Source organism: Lepidochelys kempii, chromosome 7, assembly GCF_965140285.1.
Source record: "Lepidochelys kempii isolate rLepKem1 chromosome 7, rLepKem1.hap1, whole genome shotgun sequence".
In the NCBI taxonomy this organism is placed as follows: domain Eukaryota; kingdom Metazoa; phylum Chordata; order Testudines; family Cheloniidae; genus Lepidochelys; species Lepidochelys kempii.
In genome coordinates this window covers 53,133,508-53,150,178 of record NC_136386.1, presented here as the reverse complement: position 1 = coordinate 53,150,178, position 16,671 = coordinate 53,133,508, and the positions used below count along the sequence as shown (strand labels likewise).

Genomic DNA, 16,671 nt, shown 5'->3' with positions numbered 1-16,671 from the left:
GTTTCTGGTCTTTAAGTATTTTAGTTTTATCACAGTTTCCCTCATTTTGGCTTGCAATGCCTGCTCTTTTGGGCACAGATGATTCAATGACTCTGACCTCAAGTTTCAAAACTAAACTTGAATTACACCAGAAGTGACTCTGCAATTCACCATTCCGAGTCAGAGAAAGGGCCCAATCCTTGCTTCCCATTAAGTCCGTTACATTGATGCAAGGGCTGCAAACCATTTGCAGAACCTCCCTGAAGGCCTGCCTGGCTAAGCTCACAGACAGCTCTGCTGGCTCTCTCCCCAACATGAGAACCCTTAATGCAGGGGCTGTTCCAGGAGGGGTGGAGGTATAACCAGGTCAGCCCTGTGCCATGGCTATTTCCTGGCTATTGCAAGGTGCCTAGGGGCATGGATAGCCAGGCACAAATTAGGACAGCCAGACTCTGCACTGAACTGGCTCCCAGAAGCCCCAGTTTGGGATGGGGACAGGCAGACAGGTCTCTTGCTCTGTGTCCTGGGCTGGGAGGAATCAGGGCTAAAGTGATTACCTAGCCCTCTACTGCATGCTGACCTTTCGGGTGAAAATATAAGAGTCAAGGAAGGCTCTGTCTGCTTTTAGTGGATTTATGCTTTGCACTCAATTATATAACATTTTCTAACTTCAAAGTGTTGACAAATATTAGCTCATCCTTGCAACCTCCCTACAAGACACTCTTGCAGATTGCTGTTTTTCAGGGTAAAGGTTCTTTCTGGGGAGACTGCTGAGTAAAGTATCATAATTCTCTCCCCAACCCAACCCATGCTTATACTAGCCATCATGGGGAGGAGAAGGTTTTGTGCCTGAGCTGCTAAATTTTCTTGGAAGTCTTGCAAAGATGCTACAAGTTTTTATCCCCCTTCTACCCATCAGGTGGGAAAGGAAGGAGCTGGTGAGGCAAGGTCACTCACCCAAGGTCCCCCAAGGAAGCTGTGTCGCAGGTGGATTTTGAGCTCAGGAATTCGTGGCTCCGCAGTCCCATGCTCAGAGCACTAGAATGTCTAGCTCTTAAGGATTCCATGTGCCCCTTTTGAAGAGTAGAGGGCTGCCTGTTGTCCTTGGTGCTAACTTATGTCTCCCACCTGTGAAACACTTGGATATCAGACAGCCTGTCTTTTGTCCTTGGAGGGTTCTAGGCTCAGGTCTTAAGCATCAAACTTTTACTCAGTGGTGCCAGGACAGGGGGGAGGGGGTGGAGAGGAGCAATCGGGGGTGAGGTCTTGGGGGGGAAAAGGCGGTGTGGAGCAGAGGCTTGGGGCAGGTGCGGTGCGAGAGCAGGGGCTCGGGGAGAAGGGGTGCTACAATGGGGGCAGGGCCATAGTTCCAGTGCCTGTGGCACCCCCACTTTTAGGACTCTTCCCCTGCTCCTGCTTCTATTGCAGTCAATGGGAGTTAGGTGCCTAAATAGTTTTGAGAATTTGGGTTTTTGTCCTTCTCTGAAATTAAAGGCTGAGATTTTCAAATCTGCCTCTGAGAGTTTAGTGCCTACCACCCTTATGCTCCATTGATAATCTCAGGCACAATGTGTTCTCTCTTTGGTAGCGGGAGCTAGTCACTCTTTTCTCAGACAAGTTGCCATATTTTCATCCAGTGACTTCCCTTGGAGTCCCCTTTGAATTAATTTGGGGGTATTTCTGATTAGGAGGACAGGGATGAGGCTAAGAAAATGAAATTACTTTTCTGTGACTTCAAATATAGTTAATTTTTAAAACCTCTGAAGGGGGAGAAGAAAGACATCGACTTGGACCAATACTGATGCTCAAGAGAAAAGATCATGAAAGATCCTGCTATTCTGAGGTAAGTGAAAATCCCTGTTGGGTTCACTAGGATTTCTTCCTCCATGCAGGCAGCAGATCAGACCCTGAGTGGGTTGATTTAAATGTGTATTTTCTGCAGGTGGGCTCTTTGGGGTAGGGACTGTCTTTGTTCTGTTTGTCCTGCGCCAAGCACAGCACGGTCCTGGCCCATGGCTGGGGCTCTTCAGCACCACTGCAATACACATAATAAATAATAGCTTGTGAAGTGTAGAGGGAATTAGGTAGAGGTTTATTAGTAGGGACCTTCTCCCCTCCACTTCAATTATCTGTTCCCAGGCTCCAGACATTCAATTAATTACTAACCAAGGAGTGAATTTCCCTCATCTTGTCTCCGTATTTTTCTGTGGTTTGCATTAGCCCTAGATTAGACAGCGATGGACACATGAAATTATAATTTGCTATTACAACATACTTTTAATTCTGTCTGCCCCTTCAAGACCTTACTATGGCTTCCCACCCTTCCTCCTAGCAATTTCACCATGCCTGGGATTAGGAGTGACTGAAGCCTGCAACAAGTGCAGAAAGGGGATATCCACAACCCGAGGCTTCGCCATCTGGCTAGCCCAGCGCGGAGGCTGCCTGATGGATGAAGTGTAAGTCTGATCGCACTCCTTGTTTTTTCCTGTGGAAAGCACAGACCCCTTCCATTTTGCCGTGGCGTTGGTGAGAAGGAATCAGTTGTGAAGCTCGCCAACGGAGCTCTGCCGGAGTGGATGATTCCAGAGCCATTCTAATGAGGTAGGAGGAAACACAGCCCATTGGCCAGCTGCTCGTGAGTCTGTGAAGTCAGGACTTTATGCCACAGAAAAACAGAGCTGCAAATCTGCAGCATGTAGTGTTCTCGGAGCAAGGAAGCTGTCGATTGACTTGCAAGGTAAGATCATCTATGCATTTAACTTTTTTCGTCAAGCCAGAGCTTTTCCAGGTGTGGTAGCTAGTAATCTCCTCCCCGTTACCCCGCATTAAGGAAGCCTGTGGGGTCCATTTTATTACTGAGGCCATGGTAGCCAGGAGGACTAGGTGTTCTGTAAAAGGCCATCATGCTGTAGGGATATTAGTCTCGTCTCTGTAGTCTAGACATTGTTGTGTTGCACCACGATTTTTTATACAGATCAAAGATTTATTATGGAGCCTTTTATCTGCGGGTGAAGGAGATTGCAGCTGTAGAGACCTGGGTTTAGGAAAGACTTTGTAATCATGGCTTTAAACAGAAATGGCATTTTGCTTTTGGTGTGGGCACAAATATAACATCGCGGTTAACACAAGGGGAAATACACACATACGTGGTCTGCGTGTGTTTGGACTGAGTAAACTACATCTGCTGTGGAAAGGCTTCATCTCCCAGCCCTGGGAGAGCTAAAAGCAGGATGTATGCATTACAGTTGTTCATTCATCAGTGGCTGCAGATAATGCAATTATCAAGTCAGTCGTGCCTAAATGCTGCCGTGCGTGCCGGCCACCGAGAACACGGTACTTCGGGGAACCGACACTTCCCGTAGTTTGAATAAAATATAAGTCTGGGAGGAGGAAATGTCTCTGTGGGGGGGGGGGGGCTATTGGTTAATCTAGATCACTCCATTGTTCCCAAGGATTATGGTCCGTGCATTCCCGTAGAGAGACCTGTCCATAAAAAATTCAGGAGTGAAAAAAACCAGCAACAGCTTCAGATATCCCTGTTGCCTGACGGATGGGGTAGATGTCTTGGTGCTTGTGAATTCACAGCAGTTTAATTATGTCCCAGCATGGAAAGGGCTGTATCATAGCCCACTCTTTTATTTACAGGCCAGATCCTGTATCCCGGGTTTTTCTGCTCCTGTTTTAAGGTGTCTTGGGGATGGTGAGAAATCACCATTCTTTTGCCACGAGCAAGAATATCACTTGTTTGTTTATTAGCCTATTAGGGTAATGGGAAAGCCATTCCTGCCCTGCTGCGCAGATCTCATTTCAGCAAAACTGCCTGTTCTCCAGCTTGTACGCGTGTTTGATTTTTGAACAGTGAGTGTACTGTGCTCCTGCCAAGCCCAAGGCTGCTACGGGGCCTCCAAACTGCCTGTATCAATTTTAGTTCCCAAAGCAAAAGCTCCACTTAGAGTGGAACCTGGAACTTCATGAATGGGATTTGCCCAAGCAAGGCTGTGCTGTGTACCTATCTAAGGGGAGAGCGGTAATGGTTTACTGACTTCTAGCTGCTGCTGTGCTCCTGCAGTCAGTCTTTCTGTTCTCCTTGTGTTGGCACTGCTCTCCCTGAGCTATAATTTGTACAGTAGTGCTTTAAGAATCTATATTATTTGAGATCAGGACCCCTGGTGCTAGGTGCTGTACAGACACATAGTGAGAGACACTCTCTACCCCACAGAGCTTACTGTCAAAGAGACAAGACAGACAAAGGGTGAGAGGAGAAACAGAGGCCCAGAGAGGTTAAGTGGCTTGCCCAAGGTCAAGTAATAGCTCAGTAGCAGAGTTGGGAATAGCTCCCATATCTCCTGAGTCCCTAGACCAGTGCTCTAACCAGGTTGCTTCTCTTATACTAGCGTTGATACTTTAGTGATTCTGTTGCACTGGTGCTTCACTCATACTCTTTCTTTGGTTGTTTAGATTTATTTATTATCTTAAAATATGCAGACTGCTTTAAAGATAGTCCTACTCTATAAAGCCAACCTCAGTACAGTAAATCTATAGAGAAACATGCAAATACACTGTGATGTTTCAACAGTCAAAAACACAATTATTGTGCCACCTTTAGAACACAGTAGACTTATTCCACAACACATGCACATTCTGTCCAGAGAAAAAAAAGGGATCTAATACGTTCTGTATGCATGGAGGGCTAAGCTAGAAATCAGAAAAGTAAGACTTACTGTACGTTCAAAACTAATAGTATTTTCAGGTGCCTCTTCCCTCAGTAATAATTGCACAGGTGATGTGGAGAGTACAAAATTACGGGACTATGACAAGGGGAGATGATGTGATAAGCAGGTTTCTTCTTGCATGTTCTCCATTTGCTGTTGAGGGAAAGAGTTTGAGGGTTGGGGAGATGTCAGTGAAACGTTGAAGCATACTGAAAATGCTGAATTACCATGCTGTCAGCTTTAGAGAAGGCAGCATCAGAGGAAAGGTTTAAATTACTGTTCTTCACTTAAATTACATTTTTTATTTTGAAAAGAGTGCTCTATGTGAGCGTATTTGGGGGGGAGAGTCATCATTCAGAGACGGGGTTTGGCAACAGTTGTTGGTCCTTGAATTTAGTTATCCTACTTAATGTCACTGCAGCTGCTTTGCTTATTCGTTTATGAAATGGATAGGAAATGATTTGCCTTGCTGATATCTTACAGCAGTGAGCTCCACTGGTTAATTATCTATCACCTAAACTCCCTAAAGTGTTGCTTTGGATCTGCTTTAAATGTTTGGCTCTTAACTTCATTGAATGCCTCTTTGTTTTTGCCTTATAGGACAGGGTAAATGGGAATGCCAAATTAGCCTTATTGATTTTTTTTTTTTTTTTTTAAGCTAAGGGCTCTATGTCCTTTCTGGCTGCTCCACATTGATGGAATCTATTCTCTCACTGCACTTTTCTTTACATTAAGCCAGGGGAATGTCCACAAGTCCCGTGGTCTGATCCTGAAACCATCATTCACGTGCATAAGCCCATTGACCTCAGTGGCACTATGCACATGAAGACACATTGCAGGATTGGTCCCTATACGACCTATATATTGTTTATGCCACAGGGGTTAAGGCCAGGTCAGCACTTGCATTACACAATGTGATTGGTATTACAGGTGATGTCTGCAGGTGAGAGCCACTTCCGAGGCGCAGCGCAGTCCGTGGTGCCAGGACAGGCAGGAAGCTTGCCTTAGCATCCCCACTGTGCCGCTGACCGGGAGTGCCCCCTGCCCCAGCCCTGAGCCCCCCCAAACCTGAAGCCCCTTCCTGCACCCCAAACCTCTCATCCCCTGCCCCATCCTGCAGCCCTCACCCCCGCACTCCAACCCTCTGCCACAGCCCTGAGCCCCTCCCACACCCCAAACCCCTCATCCCCAGCTCCATTGGGTCACGGGCATCAACAATTTTCTTCAACTAGTATTATCTAGACCACCCCTGGCAGATGTTTGTCTGACCTGTTCTTAAAAATCTCCAATGATGGAGATTTCACAACCTCCCTGGGCTGCAGAAGCAGCAAGTTTAAAAAACCTATTCTTTACAAATGAATATTAACACAAGTCCTTGAGGCTCATAGTTGTGAGTAGGTTGTTTTATTCCAATGGGTTCGTCATCTTTATTGGGGAGGCCAGGAGGTTAGAGCTTAAACTTTCTGGCCAAGAGTTTTAGAATTGGAACCTAAAGTTTAGGCTCCTAAATCCTTATTAAGAGCCTAAGCAAGGAATCAGATTTTCAAAAATGGAGAGTACTCAGAATCTCACACCCCTGACTGACATAGCTACATGCCAATATAACATTTCAGTGTATACCAGACATGTATACCATGGCATGGAAAGGCAAAGTGATTACTAATGAGGTGAAAGGTTTGAATGGTCAGTAGATTTGCACCAGACTCTGGTTTTGCTGAGTCTTTTGCTTTTGTTTTTCTCCTCACTTCATTTTTCTCCAGACTGGCTTGATCATCCCTGGAAGACATTGGAGTCTACTCAGTAAGAGATGTCAGCTTCACACTTTGAGCAACACAACTGAATAACAATATGCCTCAAGGGAAAACCTATATAACTTACTGGGTAACCATAATTAGATTAATTACTTCTGCAGGTTTAATTCCACCTCCATGCAGTTTAAATTGTTAGCAGTTTTCTTGTTTACTTCCTGTCCTAAATGTTATGCAGTGTTTTGTGTATTGTTCCAACACTCTGCCACAAAGGTGGCTGCATTATAGTGGTGGATGAAACAATCCTTATATATCCTTTTAAGGATGTATTGAGGTCTAAAGTTTATTAACCTCTTTACAAACATTACAAGCTTTGTAGCAAAGAGGCCCTAGTGTAAAATACAAAGTATTGATTTATTGTTAGGAATACCACTGAAATAATTTCCACTTCCTGTTATCCCAAGAACCTCCAGAGAATTCATCCAGTAACACTATGGATGGGAATCTTCAATGGCCCTGTCATCTTAGGTACACAGGAAACAAAATAGCAGTAATGCAGTTGACCCATTAATGTGATTCATAGCCATATTGGTCTTTCTAGGAACAAGATGCCAATATATGTATATAAAGACATATGTATATATATGTATAAACACTGCCAATATATGTATATAAAGGACAGATGGACCCTTCTGGCCTTGAATAAATCAGATAGATTTTACCAGCTCTAGCAAAGTTAGGGTGATTTTTTTTCTTAAAATAAAATAAATGAAGTTCGAATGATGTTTTTTCATGATGGCAGTTTCTGGATGAGGGGATTGGTAATGGGACACAGAACCTTTTACCTTTGCAAACAGTTTAAATTTGACCCTGGTCAGTAAGGACTAAAAGCTCATCATCATCATGGCAAATCCCAAAGAGATGTAACCTCCTTGAAGATTGGGTGCCACCTGGATTGAAGGACCAGAAACTGCTGTTGTTCAGTTATCCCTATTGGTTTCCCACTCCATGTCCATCACAAGCCACCATAAGGGGCACTATCTGGCACCCTAGCTGGCAGTCTCAGCAGATCAGCCAAGAGAGGGCAGTCCTGAAGCCTAAATCCACTCTTAGAGTTGGTCTTTCCAAGTCAAGGAGGGGTGAGGCACATTAGTAACATGATGAAAAGCCTCCATTCGGGGCCCTGGGAGCAGACGGGAGGAAGAGGCCAGGTTTAGGTTCTGCACATCTGGAATTCTAACTGAAGCTTGAGTTATTCTGTGTTCTACCCCAGCACAAGCACAAGCCCAAGGTGCAGTTGCTATCATGGTCCAAGAGACGGTTATATAACTGTTGGGAAGGAATAGCAATAGGGTCGTTCCTGTTTGATGCAAGATTTTAGGTGAGATGATCTAAGGGATCCATGGAGATGGGACACTAGGTGGGGAGGGCTCTGAGTTACTACAGAGAATTCTTTCCCAGGTATCTTCCTGCTGCATCTTCCCTACATGCTCAGGGTCTAACTGATCACCATATTTGGGTCGGGAAGGAATTTTCCCCCAGGTCAGATTGGCAAGAGACCCTGAAGGTTTATTGCCTTCTTCTGCAGCATGGGGCACGGGTCACTTGCAGGTTTAAACTAGTGTAAATGGTGGATTCTCTGTAACTTGAAGTCTTTAACCCATGAGTTAAGGATTCCAGTAACTCAACCAGAGGTTAGGGTCTATTTCAGGAGTTGGTGTGGCTCTGTGGCCTGCAATGTGCAGGAGGTCAGACTGGATGATCACGTTGGTCCCTTCTGACCTTAAAGTCTGTGAGTCTGTCAACTCTGTGAGTCTAAATGTGCCATGTTCACTATGGATCACTGGAGCATCCTTGAAGCTGTCTCAGTCGAGGTGAATATGCAGACTTTTGTCTGTCATTAATGGTATTTAAACAAGGGGATTGTAAGCAGGGTGATCTGTTTAACTCATAAAGATCACAACTAATTGCTCCCATTCCCTTCTGTAGTGTGCTTTGACTGGGGCTGTGCAAACATGGGAAAAATATTTGCAAGTGTTTGTTCAAATAAGATGTCTTTGCTATTTTTATTTAACTCCCCTTCATTGGCTCAGTTTTGCCACTGTTTATATGACAGCAACATGAACGTTCTAGGGAGTAAAAACTGAATACTTGTGTGAAACGGATTTGCTTCAGAAGAACTTGGCATCCATAAGAACATAAGATTGGCCATATTGGGTCAGACCAAAGGTCCATCCAGCCCAGTATCCTGTCTTCTGACAGGGGCCAATCCCAGGTGCCCCAGAGGGAATCAACAGAGTGCGTAATTATCAAGTGATCCATCCCCTGTTGCCCATTCCTAGCTTCTGGCAAACAGAGGCTAGGGACACCATCCCTGCCCATCCTGACTAATAGCCATTGCTGGACCTATCCTCCATGAATTTATCTACTTCTTTTTTGAACCCTGTTATAGTCTTGGCCTTCACAACATCCTCTAGCAAAGAGTTCCACAGGTTGACTGTGCATTGTGTGAAGAAATACTTCCTTTTGTTTGTTTTAAACCTGCTGCCTATTAATTTCATTTTGTGACCCCTAGTTCTTGTGCTATGAGAAGAACTAAATAACACTTCCTTATTTACTTTCTCCACACCAGTCATGATTTTATAGACTTCTATCATATCCCCCCCTTAGTTGTCTCTTTTCCAAGCTGAAAAGTCCTAGTCTTATTAATCTCTCCTAATATGGAAGCCGTTCCATACCCCTAATCATTTTTGTTGCCCTTTTCTGAACCTTTTCCAATTCCAGTATGCTGTATCTTTTTTGAGATGGGGCGACCACATCTGCATGCAGTATTCCAGATGTGAGTGTACCATAGATTTATACACAGGCAATATGATATTTTCTGTCTTATTATCTATTCCTTTCTTAATGATTCCCAACATTCTCTTTACTTTTTTGACTGCTGCTGCACATTGAGTGGATGTTTTCAGAGACCTATCCACAATGACTCCAAGATCTCTTTCTTGAGTGGTAACAGCTAATTTAGACCATCATTTGATATGTATAGTTGCAGTTATGTTTTTCAATGTGCATTACTTTGCATTTAACAACATTGAATTTCATCTGCCATTTTGTTGCCTTTTGTGAGATCCCTTTGTAACTCTTCACAGTCTGCTTTGGACTTAACTACCTTGAGTAGTTTTGTGTCATCTGCAAATTTTTCCACCTCACTGTTACCCCTTTTTCTATCCTGAAGGCTGCCATCTTGTGTTTGGGAATCAGCCAGTCAGGGCGCAGAAACCATAGCATGTGACTCAATTGACCTGTCACACAGTTCAAATAGCAAATAATGGGAGAAATTTGATAGACAATTTTCCAGTGGCCAAAGAGCTGAACTATGTTTAAATAAACCACTGTATAAAGAATTTAAGATAATGCCAGCCCAGAAAAGCTCCCTGCTTCTAACCCCATCTCCAGAAGAGAGGCAAAATTTGTGTGTGTGAGGGGGGTTTCTAATCTGCTGTCATTTAGGGTCAGCTGCAGACTTCAGCCTTAATTTCTCTGAGACTACCCATGTGCAGTCCAAGATTTTTCAGCACTGCCTCCTGCTCCAGGAGTTGTACCCGCTTTTCTGTTTCAAGTCAGTTTGTTCTTTTACCCTCTGCTCACAAATTTCCCCAGGGGACCTCTTCAATCAGGAGGTTGGATATTGGACCATAGTTAGCTGTCTATCTCTTGATTGCTGAGTCCAGGCCAGGATTTAGGAAGACCTTGTATGGTGATAGTAAGCAGTACAGACCGTGTTAGTCAGTTTAGGAGAAAGAGATCCGGGAAGAGCCATGGGGTCTGTCTGTGTCCAGGAACCTTAACAAAGAATCTTTCTGCTCATTAAAACTGAGGCCTGTCTCTCCTCTACTCTGAGAGAGATCATAGATTATATTCATGCATGGACATAGCGATGTGGGCAGTGTATAATATTAGTTACCAGTGAAGTCTTATAACCTGTTCTCATGTAATGTGTGTTTCAAGAAAAAACATTCAGAAACCTATTGGGTGCAATACATCATCACAAAGGAAAGGATGCAACATATACTCAAACCCCAAAGAAACATCTTCAGGGAAATGGTTATGCGCGACAGCCTCTGCGGAGCCCTGGAAGCGTCCCCATGATAACACATTTTAACAGGCGATCAGATAGTTTTGTTTTTTCTTTGACCAGGCCTGTGCTGTGCCATCAATACAGAGAGCCCCAAACTCCTGGGCTGGTTAATTATTAAAAGAATCTGCTAAATATTTTACACCTTTTTAGTAGTGGTTTATCTCACATCTATTGATATTTCCCCCTTTTCTCTTTCTTTTTGAAGCTTCCAAGAACAGAGGGAAAATAACCCTCAGCAAACTAGAAACCAATTTACACTCATCTAATACTTGAAAAGAGAACACACATCTAAAGCACATGCTTTGCACTGTATCCTGGCTTAGAATCTCTTGTCCTGACTTCCCCTACTGTTCAAGTTCAAGTCGCTCAAGTTCTGCTTTTTGGGGTAATTGTCACCTTTGAAAAGAGTTGTTGTGAATTTTTTAATAGTTAGATTCTGGTAGCATCTAGAGGCCAGCCAAGCTGAGGCCACATTGTGCAAGGTGCTGTACAAGCAGGTATAGTAAATAACAGTCCCTGCTCCAAACTGATTATCATAAGAGACAAGACCTAACAGGTGGATGAGACAAACATGGGGTGAGAGAGGTGTGCTAATAAAAATAATAGGGATGCACGCAATTCTTAGGCAGTCAGGAATAGGAAGCACAATTTGCCACCTGCCTGGCCATTTTCAGTTCTGCCATATCAGTGAGATATATGTTTTATTACAACTGATGGTAAATTCCCCAGACATTGGAGAACTTTGGATCTGTACTTAATGGCTTGAGCCTCTCTCTAAAATACCTGTAAATCTTTGCCTTTTGAAGTCAGGCTATTTCAGAAACTTTTTACATTCAATTTAAATTCTTTTGATTGTGTTTTATTTCTAATTAGTAGAGAAATACAGTGTGGATGTCATGCAGCTACAGCAGTGATCTTAAGTGAATTGATTAGTCTGTGCCTTCTTGCTAGCTTGCAAACAAAAGGAACTCTAAGAGAAATCTTGCATCAGGCCCAAAACTTAGCACAGGTCCTATTTCAGCAGCCCTTTAGAAATAGGGAAATCCTGTTGTTCAGCTGTGGGTGATGGGTCAGGTAGGTATTGCATTCAAATACCCCGTATAAAATGGTTCTGCTCAGTGCATGAGAATGGGGGGAATATTTTTTTCTGATTGTAGCTGCAGTCTGTAGAATCCCTGCTGATAAATCTTCCTTCTCCTGGGTTTGCATGTTCTGTACATCTGTTCCTCCTTGGTTGGGGGTTTTTAATTTAAAAGATCCCAGAACTCTTATTTCACTGTTTGTTGCCATCAGGTTGGGCTTTCTCACTTCTAGTAGGAGTGGAGAGACACCTCCTGACACAGTCCATCCGCTTCTGTGGTGTGGTGTAAGTAACTGTTAGGGTTTTTTTAAATGAACCTTTAGTTGTTAGGAGTTTGGATAGGCTACTGCCACTTCACAAGCCAGCTTATGTTGACCTAACTGTGTAAGTGTCTACGCTGCAGTGTTCCTCCTACTGATTTAACTCGCTCACTATGCCGACCTAATAACTCTGGCTCCATGAGAGGCATAGCGCTTAGGTCAATATAGTAAGGGCAATGCAGTGTCCATATAGAAACAGTACATTGCCTGTTGCTGCCTTTGACAGCTGGAACCCCAGGGTCGATAGCTGGAGCCCCACAGCCCCAGGGCTGACAGTGCCACACAATGACCCACTTACGTTGGTGCAAGCACTCCTAGTGAGGATGCACACTGCCGACAGAAGGAGCATAGTGTGGACATGAAGAGCTGCGGTGGCTGTAGGTTGGCCTAACTTAAGTCAACTTTAATTTTATAGTGTAGATATGCTCTAAGAAGGGTAGAAGACTGAACTGGACTTATTTAGGTCTAAAACCTGGTGGGTACCCTGTTGGTTATTCCAGCCTCCACTTGTTGCCTTGTGGTGGAAGCTCTGTGCAGGGGGGGCCCACCGGTGCCCAAACTGTGCCTCACCCCCACTCTGCCCCCACCGAGGCCCTGCCCCCCTCGCTCCTCTCTGCCCCCTCTCCCTTGTCGCTTGCCCTTAAGGACCCCGCCCCACCTGTTCTGGGGCCCCTGGCCTTAAGTCTGTATTCCGGTTTGCAAGTGTTTTGGGGCAAGGCTCTGTGAATCACCTACCCTTCCTCTCAGTGTGGTATTCATAAGATAGGACATTCCCATTCCTAGCTCTGCTTCTGACTTAATGCTTGAGCTCGAGCAGCAGAATATGGATCCTGGATTTCAGAAAAGCAGACTTAGACTCCCTCAGGGAACTGATGCATAGGATCCCCTGGGGAAAGAAAAAAACATGAGGGGGAAAGAAGTCCAGGAGAGCTGGCTGTATTTTAAAGAATCCTTATTGAAGTTACAGAAACAAACCATCCCGATGTGTAGAAAGAACAGTAAATATGGCTGCGACTAGCTTGGCTTAACAGTGAAATCCTTGCTGATCTTAAACACAAAAAAGAAGCTTACAAGAAGTGGAAGATTGGACAAATGACCAAGGAAGAGTATAAAGATATTGCTCAGGCATGCAGGAGCGAAATCAGGAAGGCCAAATCACAGCTGGAGTTGCAGCTAGCAAGAGATGTTAAGAGTAACAAGAAGGGTTTCTTCAGGTATGTTAGGAACAAGAAGAAAGTCAAGGAAAGTGTGGGCCCCTTACTGAATGAGGGAGGCAACCTAGTGACAGAGGATGTGGAAAAAGCTAATGTACTCAATGCTTTTTTTGCCTCTGTCTTCATGAACAAGGTCAGCACCCAGACTACTGCACTGGGCAGCACAGCATGGGGAGGACATGACCAGCCCTCTATGGAGAAAGAAGTGGTTCGGGACTATTTAGAAAAGCTAGATGAGCACAAGTCCATGGGGCCGGATGCGCTGCATCCGAGAGTGCTAAAGGAATTGGCGGATGCCATTGGCCATTATCTTTGAAAACTCATGGCGATCGGGGGAAGTCCCGGACGACTGGAAAAAGGATAATGTAGTGCCCATCTTTAAAAAAGGGAAGAAGGAGGATCCAGGGAACTACAGGCCAGTCAGCCTCACCTCAGTCCCTGGAAAAATCATGGAGCAGATCCTCAAGGATTCAATTCTGAAGCACTTAGAGGAGAGGAAAGTGATCGGGAACAGTCAGCACGGATTCACCAAGGGCAAGTCATGCCTGACTAATCTAATCGCCTTCTATGACGAGATAACTGGCTCTGTGGATGAGGGGAAAGCAGTGGACATGTTGTTCCTTGACTTTAGTAAAGCTTTTGATATGGTCTCCCACAGTATTCTTGCCAGCAAGTTAAAGAAGTATGGGCTGGATGAATGGACTATAATGTGGATAGAAAGCTGGCTAGATCGTCAGGCTCAATGGGTAGTGATTAATGGCTCCATGTCTAGTTGGCAGCCGGTATCAAGTGGAGTGCCCCAAGGGTCAGTCCTCGGGCCGGTTTTGTTCAATGTCTTCATAAATGATCTGGAGGATGGCATGGACTGCATCCTGAGCAAGTTTGCAGATGGTACTAAACTGGGAGGAGTAGTAGATAAGCTGGAGGGTAGGGATAAGATACAGAGGGCCCTAGACAAATTAGAGGATTGGGCCAAAAGAAATCTGATGAGGTTCAACAAGGACAAGTGCAGAATCCTGCACTTAGGACGGAAGAATCCCATGCACTGCTACAGACTAGGGACCGAATGGCTAGGCAGCAGTTCTGCAGAAAAGGACCTATGGGTTATGGTGGACAAGAAGCTGGATATGAGTCAACAGTGTGCAGTTGTTGCCAGGAAGGCCAATGGCATTTTGTTCTGTATAAGTAGGAGCATTGCCAGCAGATCAAGGGACGTGATCGTTCCCCTCTATTCGACATTGATGAGGCCTCATTTGGAGTACTGTGTCCAGTTTTGGGCCCTACACTACAAGAAGGATGTGGAAAAATTGGAAAGAGTCCAGCGGAGGGCAACAAAAATGATTAAGGGACTGGAACACATGACTTATGAGGAGAGGCTGAAGGAACTGGGATTGTTTAGTCTGCAGAAGAGAAGAATGAGGGGGGATTTGATAGCTGCTTTCAACTACCCGAAAGGGGGTTCCAAAGAGGATGGATCTAGACTATTCTCAGTGGTAGCAGATGACAGAACAAGGAGTAATGGTCTCAAGTTGCATTGGGGGAGTGTAAGGGAACTCAGCCGGGGCTCATCCCTCGGCGGGGTGCTGGGGCATCACACCGCCTCAGTACACTCTCTGCTGGGTTAGGGAATACCCAGGCTATGGCCCAGACCTTCAGGCTGGGTCCCGCAAGCAGTTCAATATAAGCCCAGGCCCTGGGTCAGGGTGGGGCAGCAAACAAACAGTCATGGGCTCAGGCCCTCAGGCAGGGGCTGAGCAAAATAGTTCAATATAAGCCCAGGCTCCTAGCTTTAGCAACCAGGGGGAGGGGGAGACTGCCACCCGCAAGGTGGGTGGCAGGGGGGACGCAGACCCACCCACTCCACTGCATCCCAGCCCGGGGCCCTAGCAGGGGTCAAAGACCCACTGCTGTGTCAGTGGGGATCCTGGCCGCAACACACTGACATTAACTCTGGCAGTGCTGCAGCCAGACTGGGGTCAGCTGCCCCCGGGCTACTTCTGGAGTCCCCCTCATAGGGTACCTGGGTCAGGACGGTGTCCTCGGAGAGTTCCAGCACCATGGGCTCCTCTGGGTAGCTGGCAAGGGGTAGGCTCGGCCGCTCCTCTGGGTAGCTGGCGAGGGGTAGGCTCAGCCGCTCCTCTTGGCATCGGTCAGCATCAGGCAATGGCCAGTCCTCGGGTCAGCCGTGGCTTGCCGGGGTCTCCCAAGCTGGAGCCAGGCCCCAGGCATCTGGCCTCTACGGCTGCTGTTCCCCCAAGTGAGCTCCAGGGTTGGGCTTTTCTACTTCCTGTCCGGCGCCTTGACCTCTGGGGGGCAGGTGCAGGATCCACCGGCTCCGCCCACTTGGGTGTCTGGGGAGGTTATTCCCTTGCAGGGTGGTGGGACACCACACCGCCTCACTACATGGAGGTTTAGGTTGGATATTAGGAAAAACTTTTTCACTAGGAGGGTGGTGAAGCACTGGAATGCGTTACCTCGGGAGATGGTGGAATCTCCTTCCTTTGAGGTTTTTAAGGTCAGGCTGGACAAAGCCCTGGCTGGGATGATTTAGTTGGGGATGGGCCCTGCTTTGAGCAGGGGGTTGGACTAGATGACCTCCTGAGGTCCCTTCCAACCCTGATATTCTATGAAATCACACAATCTTCTTTGCCCTTTAGTTTCCCTGGCTGCAAAGTGGGGGGATGCTTGCCTAACTGCCATGGAGGATATGAGGTCTAATTTTGTACGGTGAGATCCTTAAATGAATGGTGCAAAAGACTTTTTGCCCGGGGGAAGTGATCTGCTCAGTTGATATGTATGTTTCTTATATTCCAGTTTGCAAGAAACACAGATGCTGGAGGAAGTGGTGTTTGTGGCTCAGTAGGGGCCACTCTTCCCTCTGAATCAGTACTGCAGCAAGGTCACTGCATGGTGCTAGAGGCCTCTGTGCTCTCAAGGTGATAAGGTCCTGATCATATGAGCCTATTAAAAAGGCTATTGTATTTTGCACAAGAGGAGGTGTCTTGTTTCAGTGCCATCTTGGGGCTCTGGCGTTCCCCTTTCAGTGTTGACTGGGTGTAGTGTAATCCCCTGCCTGTTGCATGACATTGTGGCACACTGTTAAACAGCTCTCGCAATCTAGCCCAGAGGTGGCTAGATGGATAACATGATTCCTATGCTGCATGTGGTTTGTGAAGTACTTTGGGATCCCAATGGATGGAAAATGCCATGAATGTATGAGATATCACTGTTGTGGAAAAATCATTGCTGGGGAAAACTTGACTGGAAGATTATGGCAGTTAAGATCACTCTGTCATCTAAATGCTGAAGCCTTCTCTATTTTCTTTTGCACTGCCCCTATTCTGAGGGGGTGGGCAGAGATTAGGGAACCTGCTAGTTTGAGGATTTGGAAAAGTTGAATATATTGTCCTTCACTTCTCAGAATCTGTTTTTCCACTCCCTCCATACAATGTTGAGAAAATCACTTTTATGGTCATTGA

At 45.7% G+C, this 16,671-nt stretch overlaps 1 protein-coding gene across 49 annotated transcripts in view; it reads left to right on the top strand.

Moving 5' to 3' along the window:
- The first annotated feature begins 2,396 nt into the window (after positions 1-2,396).
- The window catches only part of SORBS1 (sorbin and SH3 domain containing 1), a 263,750-nt gene continuing 249,475 nt past the window's right edge, over positions 2,397-16,671 (top strand). For 11 of the 49 annotated variants that reach the window (XM_073352771.2, XM_073352789.2, XM_073352772.2 and 8 more), the window contains exon 1: positions 2,399-2,716. The gene's annotated coding sequence lies outside the window, so the exon portion shown is untranslated. Of the gene's footprint in view, positions 2,717-16,671 lie in introns of all 49 variants that reach the window. The other 38 variants (XM_073352779.2, XM_073352774.2, XM_073352790.2 and 35 more) reach the window with 23 other exon arrangements.